This window comes from Schistocerca nitens, chromosome 9 (genome assembly GCF_023898315.1).
Source record: "Schistocerca nitens isolate TAMUIC-IGC-003100 chromosome 9, iqSchNite1.1, whole genome shotgun sequence".
Taxonomy (NCBI): domain Eukaryota; kingdom Metazoa; phylum Arthropoda; class Insecta; order Orthoptera; family Acrididae; genus Schistocerca; species Schistocerca nitens.
Window position 1 is genome coordinate 369,357,103 of NC_064622.1, and position 14,686 is coordinate 369,371,788.

A 14,686-nucleotide genomic window follows, 5' to 3' on the forward strand; every position below is an offset into this window, starting at 1 on the left:
GTCAGAAGTAGAATAGATCGTAGGCGGTTGAAACTCAGACACCGCCGGGGGAGGAGGGGTGGGTGCCCTCTGAGCCAGGCACCCCCCAACTCAGTGGAGGTCTAACAAAAACCGCTCGAAGATAGTTAGCAAATAATGTTCGGTAACGTGCCGTGTTTTCGAGAGCTGCATGGGCTGTTCGTAAATAGGTCCATAAGTCGAGGCGGGATTTAGGTCCCTCATGAAAGAGATAAGCGACCGCCCACCCTTTGACCCACGTAATAGCATGACATTTGGCGGCGGGAAAATGTCGGTCCTCCGGGTATAGAAACATTCGAGGTTCGATTGTGTCTGGTGGCAGCCGGAGATAGCAGGCAATGATTTGCTGCACGAAGCGCCATACATCTTGCGATGAGGCGCATGTCAGACAGTGTTCATCAGTGTCCAGTTGCTGGCAAAGGAGACAAAGAGGGAATCCTGACAAGCCAATGTTGTGCAGGCGCTGCTTCGTGGCAAATTTCCTGTTGACTATGTGATACCACAGTGCCCGGACGTTCGTAGGGAGGAAGGGCTGGTGCCGGCCGAAGTGGCCGTGCGGTTACAGGCGCTGCAGTCTGGAACCGCAAGACCGCTACGGTCGCAGGTTCGAATCCTGCCTCGGTCATGGATGTTTGTGATGTCCTTAGGTTAGTTAGGTTTAACTAGTTCTAAGTTCTAGGGGACTAATGACCTCAGCAGTTGAGTCCCATAGTGCTCAGAGCCATTTGAACCATTTTTGAAGGGCTGGTGGACGGTAGTCCACACTATGGGCCACTGGATGGAGGGATGTTTGGTCTCCATCACATTCCGGGGAACACAGCGCAGCAACAGGCTGTAAAAATCCTTAGTCCTAGGTGGGCGTGTATCTGGGAGACTGGTATGTATGTAACTGTAGTCGACGAAAAAGGTCGAAATATGGGACAAATAAGGCACGATATGGCCGACAGACACCGGTGGTGAGATGGAAGCAGGTAGGAGGACCTCAAGCAAGCTGCGTGTTAGAGATGTACCCTGGCCCATCCACTGTTTTCTCATGGTACTCATGTACAAGGCTGCAGCTCGCATACGGACATTGACGAGCCCGATGCCACCATACCGTGAGGGCAGGGTAAGTGTCTCATAACGGACTTTAAACATTGAACCAGCCGTGAGATAATAGCCAAAAGCCGCCTGAAGGTTGCGCCCAATTGCAGTTGGCAGAGGGAGAACTTGCGCGATGTGAACCAATTTTGATGCCACATAAAGATTAATAAACTCAACCCGTTGAAGTGTGTCCTGGCGGCGCAAGAGGTTCTGGCGGACGTCGTTGCGGATGACGTGTAACAGGCGACGGAAATTCGTTGCCGCTGTGCGTGCGACCGTGGGGCTAAAGGTAATGCCCAGGTACCGAAAAGTTCGCACAAGCGGCAGGGCTGCCACTTCACCCTCCTGGAGGCCTCGTCCAATGTGCATTGCAGAAGATTTGGCGACATACCACTCAGCTACCAGGGCCGTACGTTACGAAAGTAATACAGCCACGGAAGAAACACTGCTGGTATTGGATAAAATTAAGCCATTGTTAGTGTTGTGGTCTTGAGTCTGAAGATTGGTTTGATTCAGCTCTCCATGCCACTCTATCCAGTGCAAGCCTCTTTATCCACGAATAACGACTGCAACCTACATCCTTCTGAATATGTTTACTGTATTTACCTCTTGGTCTATTTCTTTAATTTTTACCCTCCTCTCAACTCCACACTTTTCTTTAACATTAAATTGATGATCCCTTGATGTCTCAGAGTGTGTTCTATCAACCGATCCGCCAGTTGACCTCATTAGTTACGTGATCCATTCACCTAATCTTCAACTTTCTTCTGTAACACCTCATTCCAAAAGCTCCTGTTTTCTTCTTGTCTAAGCTGTTTATTATCCAAGTTTCACTTTCATACACACAAAAAAAAGTTTCAGAAGAGATTTCGTATCACTTAAATTTATATTACGTTAGCAAATTTCTCTTCTCTAAAAACGCCTTTCCTGACATTGCCAGTCTACATTTTACATCCACTGTACTTCGGCTATCACCAGTTATTTCGCTGTCCAAATAACAAGCCTCATCTACTACTTGAAGTGTCTCGTTTCCTAACCTAATTCCACCAGCATCACGTGATTTAATTCGACTGCATTCCATTATCCTATCTTGCTTTTGTTGGTGTTCATCTTCTGTTCTCCTTTAGAGGCACTGTCGATTCCGTATGACCGCTCTTCCACGTCTTATGGTGTCTCTGACAGAATTACAATGTCATCGGGAAACCTCAAAGATTTTATTTCTTCTCCCTGAACTATAATTCCTACTCAAATTTTTTCTTTGGTTTCCTTTACTACCTGCTCAATGTAGAGACTGAATAACATGGGCGATTGGCTACGTCCTATATCACTTCCTTCTCAACCTTTGCTTCCCTTTCACCTCTCGACTCTTATAACTGCCGTCTCGTTTCTATGCATGTTGTAAATAGCCTTTCACTCCTTGTATTTTACTCCTTCTATCTTAATTTCAAAGAGAGTTTTCTAGTCAAGATTGTCAAAAGCTTTTACTACGACTACAAATGTTATAATCGTAGGTTTGAGTTTCCTTAACGTGTACAAATGGTTCAAATGGCTCTGAGCACTATGTGACTTAACATCTGAAGTCATCAGTCCCCTTGAACGTAGAACTACTTAAACCTAACTAACCTCAGGACATCACACACTTCCATGCCCGATGCAGGATTCGAACCAGCGACCGTAGCGGTCGCGCGGTTCCAGACTGAAGCGCCTAGAACCGCTCGGCCACAGCGGCCGGCCCTTAACCTGTCTTCTAAGATAAGTCGTGAGGTCAGTATTGCCTTGTGTGTTTGTATATTTCTCCGGTATCCAGATGTTCCCCGAGGTCGACTTCTACCAGTTTATCCATTCTTCTGTAAAGAATTACTGTTAGTATTTTGAAACGATGACTTCCATAATAAATATACCTTTTGTTGCACTCGACTCTCAATCTTAGGTTTCGAGATATTTAACTTTGAAATCACGGACTTCCTCGCTGGACACCCTTCACTTTCAAATTATGCTACCTTAAGAGTCGTCAGGTAGTGTTGTTTTGCTGTACCTGCTGAAAGGCTCGAGCCTCTGTACACTGGCGTGCCCAATCGCCTATCGTCTGACCCTGGACCGCGAGCTCTGCGTCCCCGGTGACTTAGGATGGTCCCTCCGCGTATTGATGTCTCCACTTGTAATTGGCTGTGTGCAGACAGGTCGCCGGCGGTGACTCGGCACCGCGGCCAGTGCTAACAAACGCGATTGTGCCCGGCCCGGCCCGGCCCCGGCGTCGTGAATGCCGGCTAGTTAGCCATCACCCCAAGGTCGCCGCGGCCGATCGCCTCCTGACAAATCGACCTCCGACCGTGTCCGATGACCCTCACGTTTAGCTGCATCAGAAATATGGATGCATCTTTGTTTGTTCCTTTCCGTCTCACCTTTTTCTTTTCCACTCGTCGAGCACGAGCAGCTTTGCTAAACAAGAGAGCCTAAAACGATACCGCCAGTGGTCGAGAGTGAATTGTCACCACTCGTCAGGGAATAGAAAGTGTTGCGTACTTTTATACACGGCAGAAAAGCAAAGGAGATCCTGTAGAACGGAAATAGGAACTTCTCCAACCACTCGCGCTTGCGTATATGCGCTACTGCGATATAATCCAACACGACGTCTGCTAAGGAAAACTACACGGCCCAGTAACATTAGTGTGACCACAGCATACACGGAGGTGACCGAAGCCATGGAATAGCAACGTGCACGTATACAGGTGGCGGTAGTATCGCTTACAGAAGGTACCAGGGTTGGAACTTTAATAGTGGCAACTATTTATTTACAGTTCGTACAAATAGATACGTGTTTCAAAGTTTTACTGAACTTCAAAGTAGTCACCAGCATTGTGTATAGCCCGTTGCCAGCGATGTAGAAGTCGGACGGATGGACGGTGTATCATGTCGGGCCAGTTTGGTCATGCCCGTTAGCGTTTGAAGGGCCAGTGGACTTCGCCATTTTGCCTTCTGTCATGAGCTAGGGGGGTTTTGACATGTTGGTTTATTTGCATGAGTTATTTGTGTTTGTGCATGTCTTGTGTTGTGAATGTGTTATACTCTGTAGTGTCGAGTTATTGTGTTTTTCGGATGTTTGTAATTGATGTGAAATGGATGTGATCCGAGTGCGGAAATGAGATGATGCGGCGAGTTTTCAGAAGATGTATAGAATGCTTGTGTTTTCTGTTGAATGAGTGTGGCGATGGTTGGCATGTTGGTATCGTTGTGGATCGTGTTATTTGAGACGAACCAGGGCGCGTCTGTAATGATTCTCAGTGCCTTGTTCTGGAGAACCTGAAGCTTTTTATGGTGACAGTCTGCTGCCATTCCCCAGACCTCACAGCCATATAGTAGAGATGGTAGGACTACCATCTTCCATATTTTAAGCTTAGTGCTGGTGGACAGGCCATTGCCTTTCAGCAGTGGATATAGGTTGTAGATGCTACCCGAACCTCTATTACACGCATTTGTAATGTGGGAGTTCCACAGCAGTTTGGCGTCTATCGTTAGTCCTAGATATTTCACTTCGTTACACCAGGGGAGGTCCCTACCATCAATGGATACTTGGCGGTTTGGAGGCCTTCTCCTGGTGGTGAACATGATTGAATTACATTTCTCTGCGTTTATTTTAATTTTCCAAATATTACACCATTGCGTAATTAAATCTAGGTGTCTCTGTAGGTGGTGTGTCGCGTAATTTAAGTTCGGGTGGCTTGCATAGACGGCCGTGTCGTCCGCAAACAGTGCAATATGGGTGTTGGGACTTTTTGGTATATCATTTGTGTACAGGCTGTATAGGAATGGGCCTAATACAGATCCTTGGGGGACGCCTGCTTCTATGTCCTTAAGGCTACTTTTATTACTATCTAACATAACAAAAAATTTTCTACTTTCTAAGAAAGAAGCCAGGATTTTTACTAAGTGTACGGGAGAGTCGCATTGGTGGAGCTTGTAAATTAAGCCGTCGTGCCAGACTCGGTCAAAAGCCTTTTCCACATCTAAGAAGACCGCGCCTGTGCTCTTCCCTTCGGCCCTTGCCTTACATATCTGTTCGATTACTCGGGTGGCTTGGGAAATGGTGCCATGCCCAGCACGAAAGCCAAACTGTTCTGGGATGGTGATATTATGTTCAGTGAGGAAGGATTTAAGGGCTGCTAGGATCAGGCGTTCTAGGATTTTTCCGAGGGAGCTGAGGAGTGATATAGGGCGGTAATTCTGGAGGAATAGCCCGTTGCCAGCGGTGTAGAAGTCGTGGGATACTCTTAGCAGTGCCAGTTGTGTTGACAGTTCGAGCGGTGCGTTCTATTGCCCGACGAATTTGTAGCAGTTCTGAAGCGAATGCTGTGAATGTTTCCTTAGTTTAGAAATCGAGTTGAACTCACGAGGGCTTAAGTCAGGGGAGCGCAGTAGGTGGTACAGCACTTTGCAGCCCCATCAGTCAAACAAATCAGTAACAGGTTGCACTGTACGTGCTTGAGCATTGTCCTACAAAATGGTCAGGTCCTGCAGAAAGTGTCATCACTTCTGTTTGTATGCTGTTCATTTTTGGAACACAGACTACTACCAGGTTAGAGACAGAAGTGATGACACTTTCTGCAGGACCTGGTCATCATTTTGCAGGACAATGCTCAAGCAAGTACAGTGCAAGCTGTTACTGCTTTGTTTGACTGATGGGGCTGCTAAGTGCTATACCACCTCCTGCACTCCCCTAAGCCCTCGTGAGTTCAACTCGATTTCTAAACTGAAGGAAACACTTTACGGTATTCGCTTCAGAACCGCTGCAAATTCGTCACGCAATAGACCGCGCCGCTCGAACTGTCAACACAACTGGCACTGCTAAGAATATCCTACGACTTCCACATCGCTGGCAACGGGCTATACGCCATGCTGGTGACTACTTTGTAGGTCAGTAAAACTTTGAATCACGTATCTATATTGTACGAGCTGTGTATAAATAGTTGCCACTATTAAAGTTCCAACCCTCGTGCAGTGCTTTGGCGAAGCTGTCATTTGTACTCAGGTGATTGATTTGAAAAGGTTTCCGATATGATTATAGCCGCACGTCGAGAATTAAGAGACTATGAACACGAAAAATATGCAGCTAAATGCATGGGACGTATCTTTTCGAAAATCGTTAGGGAATTCAGTATTCCGAGATCCAGAGCTCTGATAGTGTGCAGCAAATATCAAATTTCAGGCATTGCCTGTCACCACAGCCAACGCAGTTGGCGACCCAGAGCAGAGGTGTTTCCGTAGAGTTGTCAGTGCTGACAAGCAATACTACTTGAAATAACCGCAGAAATAAATATGGGACGTACGACGAGCGTATTCGTATTCGTTAGGATAACGTGATGAAATTTGGTGTTAATGGGTTGTGACAGCAGACGACCGACGCGAGTGCCTTTGGTAATAGCACGAAAACGCTTGCAGCGCCTCTGCTCGACTCGTGACCGTATCAGTGGGACCCAAGACGTCTGGAAAACTGTGGTCTGGCCATATGAGCCCCAGTTTCAGTTGCTATGCACTGATAGTAGGGAACGAGTGTGGCGCAAAACCCACGAAGCCATGAACCCAAGCTGTCAACACGCCAGTGTGCGAGCTGTGTTTACTTGCAACAGACTGGTTCGTCTGGTCTAACTGAACCGATCGTTGATTGCAAATTGTTACTTCGGCTGCTGGGAGCCCATTTGCAGCCATTTGTGGACTTTATGTCCCCAAACAACAATGGGATTTTTATGAATGACAGTGCACCATACCACCGGCCGCCAATTCTTCCCGATCAGTTTGAAGAACATTCTAAAAATTAGAACAAATGATGTGACCACCCATATCGTCCGACATGAATCCTATTGAATATTTATGGGACTTAATAGAGAGGTCAGTGCGTACACAACATCCTGCACCGGCAAAATTTCCGGAATTATGGGCAGCTAGAGAGGCAGTAACGAGGCAATGGCCTTGCCGCAGTGGATACACCGGATCCCGTCAGATCACCAAAGTTAAGCGCTGTCGGGCATGGTCAGCACTTGGATGGGTCACCATCTGGGCCGCCATGCGCTGTTGCTATTTTTCGGAGTGCACTCAGCCTAATGATGCCAACTGAGGAATTACTCGACCGGATAGTAGTGGCTCCGGTCAAAGAAAACCATCATAACGACCGGGAGAGTGATGTGCTGACTAGAGATGGGGGATCCGCTCCTGAACTAATTCATAGAGTTGAATCTTTCAAAGGAGTGAACAATCAGTGATTCAGAAAAAAAGAACGGTAGCTCCAAATGTTTCCACAGCAGAGAGAGAGAGAGAGAGAGAGAGAGAGAGAGAGAGAGAGAGAGAGAGAGTCTGAGCAGACCAGGGGGGCCTCTGCTGGTCAGAGCACACTGCACGCCACACAACACAGCCAGCGCCGGCCTCTACCCTGCTTCTGCCTTGGCTGCCTGCATTGTGTAGTGCCCCATTGGATTTTGTGTTTCACATATGCCGTGCCCTCTCTGTGCTTCCTCTGCCGCGTGCAGTGTCTGGCGCATCTTAACTTAGCATCGCACTCCGTCGGCGATCGTTTCAGTCGCACGTCCTGCCCTCTGGGCAGTTGATGCGAGCAACAGGACAGAGAGCCTCCTAGCGGAGAACATAAGAACTACTTGCAACAACCTGCTCGCAAGAGAACGGACGATTTGTCTCAGAGCGGGTGACTGGTGGCCGCTCACCACTCCCCCCACCCTCGGAACTCGCCCGCTCAACGCTCACCCCACCGTTCTCGACTCTAGCCAGAGCGTTGAGCAAAGCAACTCAGGTGTCACTCTGGTCTCTGCGGTCTTAGCTCACGCAGTAATACAGCTCGCGGCTCGACCTGCTTGACTCAGCGCCTCTGCATCGGAGTTCGTCTCTACTGGATATTGTTCTTCGTAGTAATACCGTTACGTATATTACGTAATTATGTTATGTATACTCATTTGTTTTTATTTTATTTTTATTTGTTTAAACTGATCAGATTAGGTTCCTGACGGTTCCCCTTACTATAGCATTTTTTATTATGGTCACTCGAATTTACGCTTTAATTACCAGCGAACCAATAAACGTATAGCAAAAGTGATACAACAATATTTTCCTTGTTTTATTCTGCGGAAGGCTATATGCAGCACTTTGGTCTTAAAGTCAAATTTATATATTTTTTTCTTATTGTAGTACGGATTTTGCGATTTTAGGCGTCTTGGGAAGGAAACGTTCACTTTAAAAATATATGGCTTGGGACGTATTTGTACGAGGTTAATGAAATTTTAATACATTATAGCCAAATATATTGTTAATGTAAATCTCTAGTTACAACATTTTCCGATCACCCAAAAAACCACGATAGTGCAAAATAAATCAATAATCAAAAACTTTGTCATATCGTGGAAATTTCAATCAACAATACAAAATTCTTACTCATTATCTGTGTTACTTCAAAATAGGATCAAATAAGATCAAAATACAGGTATAGTACTGGAATAAACCAAGTTTAAAGGGCAATGTGCCTTCCATTTATTTTCTATTGTGAATGAGTGGTGAGTCATGAAAAAGAGCTAGTTCATTTCAGGGAGTGAACAGTTCTGATCCGATCTCTGAGAAGAACAGTTTTTCCCATCTCTAGTGCTGACCACACACCCATCCCATCCGCATTCTCACCTAAGGATGACTCCGCGGTCGGATGGTCCCGATGGGCCATTTGTGGCCTGAAGACGGAGTGCTGCTTTATAGAGGCAATAAGCCTCAATATTTCTGCAGGGGACTTCCAACAATTTCTAGACTCCCTGTCACGTGGAGCTGCTGCACTAAGCGGGGCAAAAAGAGGTCCGACACGATATTGAAAGGTATCCCATGACTTCTGTCACCTTAGTGCATATTCGGCGTCAACGTGCAATATGCACTCAAAGACGGTAGGTGGCAGTATCATCGGTGGTGGGTATACAGAGTGTAAATTTTAAGTTGACAAACCAGAATAACTCCAAAAAATGTGTAGAATCCTTCAATGGCTCTAAGCACTACGGGACTTAACAACTGAGGTCATCAGTCCCCTAGATATAGGACTACGTAAATCTAACTAAATGGTTCAAATGGCTGTGAGCACTATGGGACGTAACTGCTGTGGTCATCAGTCCCCTAGAAGTTAGAACTACTTAAACCTAACGAACCTAAGGACATCACACCCATCCATACCCGAGGCAGTATTCGAACCAGCGACCGTAGCAGCCGCGCGGTTCCGGACTGAAGCGCCTACAACCGCTCGGCCACCGCGGCCGGCAGTCTGTAGAATGCAAAGTTGATTATTTTTGAGGAGGACATCTGCTGGTGCTAAAATTAGCCCGCCACCCCAGCCTCCTGTGGGTGGGGTGGGAGGCAACTTTAAAATTTCAAATGAGAACTCTCATTTTTTATTGCAAAATCAGATTGTGCATATAAAACTACGTAGATTTTGTCTTAAACATTTGTTTTGATTCTTGGTATTTGGCGCTGTAATTCAATAAAATCTATGTTCTCATTTTTGCGTGGAAAATGGTTACAGACAAATAAAAACTACTTATTTACTTCGTAAATTTTGATTCGATAAAACTAAAACTCTCCCTCTCTCCCCATAGGGTGGGGTTTAAGAGAGAGGAATTAGAGTTTTACAAATGTTGACCCAAATATTAATTTTTTCCGCAGATTCGGATAAGTTTTGTTTGTTTTGTGGTCATGAGGCCACACAACTTTTAATTATCAAACAAATGATTTGACTAGCTAACTAACTAACCAAACATCCTACTTATTAACGAGTGAACTCATTAACTAAAAAACTAACTAACTCACGAACCTAATGAGAACATGGATTGTCTTGAATTACAGCACCAACTACCAAGAATCAAAACAAATGTTTAAGACAAAATGTACGTAGCTTTTTATGTAGCCTCTGATTCTGCAATAAAAACTGGGGGTTCCCTTTTGAAATTTTAAAGTTGCCTCTAGCTCCACCCCCAGGGGGCTGGGGTGGCGGGCTAATTTTAGCACCAGCCACCAGCAGATGTCCCCCTCGAAAGTAATCAACTTTGGATTTTACACATTTTTTCGTGTGTAGCTTATTTTTCGAGTTATTCTGGATTGTCAACTTAAAATTTACACCCTGTATAAAGGGTGTCGGGAGGGCGCGGAAAACACTGCTGTCATTGTCGTGAGGCGGAAGCAGAGCGATTTATGTGACGTCAAAAAGTGCATGATCATTAGTTTTCGGTTCAAAGGTGGAAGCATTTCCGAAAGGGATGATGTTTGTAAGCTGTTCACGTGCCCCCTTATAACGTGCATGGCAACAAAGCGTTGTCCAAAACCGGAGCCAAGACAATTTTGATGCACCAAGGGATGAATAACCGCTGCAGAGGGCGAATAGACGTGCAACTGTTGAGCAACTGACTGTCCAGATGAACCAAGGGGCTACCAACAGTGTTTCCTCAACGACCGTTCGGCGAACGTTGCAGCGTGTGTGCCTCCACAACAGCCGCCTGGTTCGTGCACCCACGCTAACTGAAATTCATCGGCGAGAAGGCTGGAATTTGCACGACAGTGTCGCAACTGGAAGTTTACTCAGCTGCGAGAGGTGCCCTTTTCAGATGATTCACGTTTTATGCTCCCTCAGACAGATGGCCGTTGGCTCTACGGCGTGAAATATCTAAAAGCAAACACTCTGAAACAATCATCGGAAACGTCCAGGCCAGACGGCATCTTCTGGGTGATCTCGTCAATCTGGAAAGCACAGTGGATCAACACACGCGTGCATCAATCCTTGGGGATCATGTCCAGACCCACATGCTGTTTGATCTTCCTGCTGGACACATGTCACCTATCAGAGTGCCTGCGATGTAGTGTGGATCGATTATTTCATCTCCGGTGACACCAAATCACAAATTAATGCTCCACCTCCTCTGACGATCGACAAGACGGTCTCAACTAAGATTTTTTGTTGCCCATTAATAGATATTACACTACTGGCCATTAAATTTGCTACATCAAGAAGAAATGCAAATGATAAATGGGTATTCATTGGACAAATATATTACACTAGAACTGACATGTGATTACATTTTCACCCAATTCGGGTGCATAGATCCTGAGAAATCAGTATCCAGAACAACCACCTCTGGCCGTAATAACGGCCTTGATACGCCTGGGCATTGAGTCAAACAATTGGATGGCGTGTACAGGTACAGCTGCCCATGCAGCTTCAACACGATACCACAGTTCATCAAGAGTAGTGACTGGCGTATTGTGACGAGCCAGTTGCTCGACCACCATTGACCAGACGTTTTCAGTTGATGAGAGATCTGGAGAATGTGCTGGCCAGGGCAGCAGTCGAACATTTTCTGTATCCACAAAGGCCCGTACAGGAACTGCAACATACGGTCGTGCATTATCTTGCTGAAATGTAGGGTTTCGTAGGGATCGAATGAAGGGTAGAGCCAAGGGTCGTAACACATTTGAAATGTAACGTCCACTATTCAACGTGCCGTCAATGCGAACAAGAGGTGATCGAGACGTGTAACCAATGGCAACCCGTACCATGACGCCGGGTGATACACCAGTATGGCGCTGACGAATACACGCTTCCAATGTGCGTTCACCGCGATGTCGCCAAACACGGATGCGACCATCATGGTGCTGTAAACAGAACTTGGATTCATCCGAAAAAATGACGTTTTGCCATTCGTGCACCCAGGTTCGTTCCTTGAGTACACCATCGCACGCACGATCCGTTACAGCCATGTGGATAAGATGCCTGTCATCTCGACTGCTAGTGACACGAGGCCATTGGGATCGAGCACGGCGTTCCGTATTACCCTTCTGAACCCACCGATTCCATATTCTGCTAACAGGCCTTGGATATCGACCAACGCGAGCAGAAATGTCGCGATAGATTAACTGCAGATAGGCTACAATTCGACCTTTATGAAAGTCGGAAACGTGATGGTACGCATTTCTCCTCCTTACATGAGGCATCACAACAACGTTTCACCAGGCAACGCCGGTCAACTGCTGTTTGTGTTTCGGTTGGAAACTTTCCTCATGTCAGCACGTTGTAGGTGTCGCCACCAGCGCCAACCTTGTGTGAATGCTCTGAAAAGCTAATCATTTGCATATCATAGCATCTTCTTGCTGTCGGTTAAATTTCGCGTCTGTGGAACGTCATTTTCGTGGTGTAGCAATTTTAATGGCCAGTAGTGTATTTCAGTTGGATGCACCATAATTTGTGAGAGTGGTTTAAGCAGAGGACATAACACCTTTGAAGGCGTCTAGGTGAAATTATTCACAGGGCATTTGCACTAATTGAAATCGTTCCCATGCGGCTCATGTATACGTCGTAGTACGTGTGAAACTAGTGACTGTCCTCCACGCCGATTTGAAGCTAATACCAGTGACTGCAGTAACTTCTACTAAGGTGCTATGCATATCGTGGTGTACTGCATTTTAAATAAACACCACCAATCCTTACTTGTTACTGCTTCGGCTAATATTGCCACGCCTTCGCAGAGTACTTGTTCCTCGAAGTCGATCTACAACACGTAAGAATGTAACGGCTGATGGAGGTTTTCGACCAGGATGTTTCGTTGTATGTAGATAGTCTGTCTACATACAGCGTTTGGAATCGATTTGAGTGTCTGACATATGGATGTTTGGGTATTAGCTACAGAGTACAGCAGATTTCCGCAACACTTGATTTCTTTTGGAAGCCAATGGTTGTCACAGTTGTGCAGGCGCAGGCTGCAGTTTGGAGCTGGACGGAGTAGTCCTTCCGGATGCTGCACGCCGCGATCGAAGAGGTCCTAGCACCGGTGTATCGGCGGTCACGTGAGGTAACGAATTAATAATTTTGTATGGAAATGTATTCAGGAAACCGTGTCTCGCTCGAATCGGAACCTCTGCTCGATCCCTTCGTTTTTTCATTCCGTGCGCGCCCCACCGCGGCCGCTCGGCATTACTGAACAGTTTCCATACAGGGCCAGCGCCACCGCATCTCGCCAGGTTATCTCCAGGCCGCGTGTGAAGGCGCCGTCAGGGAGGCCAACAAGTAGGTGCTTCACTTGTTACGCCTACGCATCACCTTTTACTCGGTAAGGCGGGTAATAGAAGTAAACACGAGACGTGTGCCAGGACCACTGCTGCTCTTATCATACTGGATGCCAAAGAACAAAGAACATATTCCACATTTTTGTTACATTTGGCCTCCATGTTTTGGAAGCACGCTTGACACACAGGAACTCGGTAATCTTACTTGAGAATCAGGGGAAGAAAAGTGAAGACCAATCCGTGAAATACTATTATATGTTGAATATCTAGTCAATGAATTCATTGCTTGGTGTCACAGTCGAAATGTGTTCTCGGAGCCGGTGTGACCGAGCGGTTCTAGGCGCTTTAGTCTGGAACCGCGCGACCGCTACGGTCGCAGGTTCGAATCCTGCCTCGGGCATGGATGTGTGTTATGTCCTTAGGTTAGTTAGGTTTAAGTAGTTCTAAGTTCTAGGGGACTGATGACCTCAGATATTAAGTCCCATAGTGCTCAGAGCCATTTGAACCATTTTTTATGTTTTCGGACATCTTTTTTACGCTTTTGAGTCATGTTTTATTTTTAAATTTCATAGAACCACTTTCAAACAATTTATCGTCCATTCCACCCTCTTACTTTATCACGATGATCATTTCTTCCCACGTAGGTGGGAGTCAACAAAATGTTTAAAATTCGCAAGAGAAAATTGGTGACTGAAAAATTTCGTGAAAAGGTTTCACCGCGACGGAAAACCCTTTTGTTTTAATGATTGCCACTCCAATTCACGTGTGATATTCAGTACCTATCTCACGATAATACATGACGAGCTGCCTTTCTTTGAACTTCTTCGATCTCCTCCGTCAGTTCTATCTGTTAACGATCGCTTATCACATAGCAATACTCCAGAACAGGGTGGATGAGCATAATTCAGGGAAAAAATGGTTCAAATGGCTCTGAGCACTATGGGACTTAACTTCTGAGGTCATCAGTCCCCTAGAACTTAGAACTACTTAAACATAACCAACCTAAGGACATCACACACATCCATGCCCGAGGCAGGATTCGAACTTGCGACCGTAGCGGTTCCAGACTGTAGTGCGTAGAACCGCTTGGCCACTCCGGCCGGCTAATGCAGGAAGTCATCCTTCAATATTGCTGGACTGTATGGGACGAACACCAAATAGGACTAGCAGGGCATATTGAATATTTACAGAGAAGGGCAGCACTAATGTTCACAGATTTGTTTGACGTTTGGGAGAGTGTCACTGTGATGATGAAAGAACAGAAGTGGAGGACTCTTGAAGATAGACGGAAACTATCCTAGGAACGTCTACTAATAAAATTTCAAGACCCAGCTTTAAATAATGACGTAGGAGTACATTGCAAATAGCTACATTTCGCTTCCATACATCACGTGAGGACAAGATCAGATTAATTATAGCACGCACAGAAGTATTTAAACAGTCATTCTTCCTGTGCTCCATAGGTCACTGGAAAGGGAAAAAGCACTAATGACTGGTACATTGGGACATC

General features: G+C 46.0%; 1 long non-coding RNA gene and 1 pseudogene across 1 annotated transcript in view; both read left to right on the plus strand.

Moving 5' to 3' along the window:
* LOC126203404 (uncharacterized) overlaps positions 1-14,686 on the plus strand; it is a 1,362,544-nt gene that overhangs the window by 181,486 nt on the left and 1,166,372 nt on the right. The window lies entirely within an intron of this gene.
* Positions 7,056-7,173, plus strand: LOC126204590 (5S ribosomal RNA; annotated as a pseudogene).